At 27.2% G+C, this 1,612-nt stretch overlaps 1 long non-coding RNA gene across 1 annotated transcript in view; it reads right to left on the bottom strand.

The window, feature by feature from the left end:
- The window catches only part of LOC108736745, a 15,937-nt gene extending 15,516 nt beyond the window's left edge, over nucleotides 1-421 (bottom strand). The window contains exon 1 of the long non-coding RNA XR_003231244.1: nucleotides 403-421. This is a non-coding gene — a long non-coding RNA (uncharacterized LOC108736745). The remainder of the gene's footprint in view (nucleotides 1-402) is intronic.
- Between the last annotated feature and the right edge of the window lie 1,191 nt (nucleotides 422-1,612).

The raw sequence follows: 1,612 nt of genomic DNA, 5'->3' as shown, positions 1-1,612 counted from the left end.
TATATGAATTTTGATGTTTTGAGTAGATTAAACCGCATGCGACTGTGCTATAGCGGTTGCATATACTACTGTTTAATATTGAGGCGGGAGAAAAATTCAAAAATTCAAGTATGTCGAATCATTTTAAATCTAAATAAGGAATTTTATTTCTGCTTTGCCAAGTAACGATTATAGTTATTAAAAATACCAAAGGTTATTATATATACAAACGTAAAACTGCCAAAGTGTCATTCAAATGTAACCAGAAAGGTAATACACGAATAATGAGAAGTTTAAAGATTACATACGAGTTTGTTTTCAACGTTAACTTGGATGAGTTGTCATACACGAATATTGTTAATTATATTTTAAAACTGTAGTTTAGAAATATGCCATTCTGTAATATTATAATGTGTTACTTACTTGATTGTGTATTTATGAATTGAAGTTCAATTAAGTTCTTAGAAACATAATTAAATTAGTTTTAATTTATTTTCTAGCAATTAATTATGTTAAGTTTATTGTTTAACACGGTAGAAGATTTGTAACAAAATGGGTCTTCACAAAGTGATTGTTGAAAGTAACAACTATATGAATTTTGATGTTTTGAGTAGATTAAACCGCATGCGACTGTGCTATAGCAGTTGCATATGCTACTGATTAATATTGAGGCGGGAGAAAAATTCAAAAATTCAAGTATGTCGAATTATTTTAACTTCAAACAAAGAATTTTATTTCTGCTTCGCCAAATAATGACTTCAGCTATTAAAAACACCAAAGGATTTTATATATACAATCATGGAACTGCCTAAGTGTCATTCAAATGTGATTAATATTCAGGCGGGAGAAACATTCAAAAATTCAAGTATGTCGAATCATTTTAAATCTAAATAAGGAATTTTATTTCTGCTTTGCCAAGTAACGATTATAGTTATTAAAAATACCAATGTTTTTATATATATAAAAACGTAAAACTGCCAAAGTGTCATTCAAATGTAACCAGAAAGGTAATACACGAATAATGCGAAGTTTAAGGCTCAAATACGAGTTTGTTTTCAACCTTGATTTGAATGAGTTTTCATACACGAATATTGTTAATTATATTTTAAAACTGTAGTTTAGATATATGATATTCTGTAATAATATAATGTGTTACTTACTTGATTGTGTATTTATGAATTGAAGTTCAATTAAGTTCTTAGAAACATAATTAAATTAGTTTTAATTTATTTTCTAGCAATTAATTATGTTAAGTTTATTGTTTAACACGGTAGAAGATTTGTAACAAAATGGGTCTTCACAAAGTGATTGTTGAAAGTAACAACTATATGAATTTTGATGTTTTGAGTAGATTAAACCGCATGCGAAGTGCTATAGCGGTTGCATACGCTATTGATTAATATTGTGGCGGGAGAAAATTTAAAAAATTCAAGTGTATTGGATAATTTAAAATCTATCCGAATAAATTAATTTCTACTTTTGCTACTAAGACTTATAAGAATTAGTAATGGTTGTTACTTAACCCTAAATAGTAAAAATAAAGAAAAAGGGAGTTTAAAAATTACTTACCAAAGCATGTAGCAATAAAGGGACATAGACTGATTTTTCTGGTTAAAAAAGAATAAAACAAATT

Source organism: Agrilus planipennis, unplaced genomic scaffold, assembly GCF_000699045.2.
Source record: "Agrilus planipennis isolate EAB-ADULT unplaced genomic scaffold, Apla_2.0 scaffold103, whole genome shotgun sequence".
Lineage (NCBI taxonomy): Eukaryota > Metazoa > Arthropoda > Insecta > Coleoptera > Buprestidae > Agrilus > Agrilus planipennis.
This window is presented reverse-complemented; position numbering and strand designations above follow the sequence as displayed.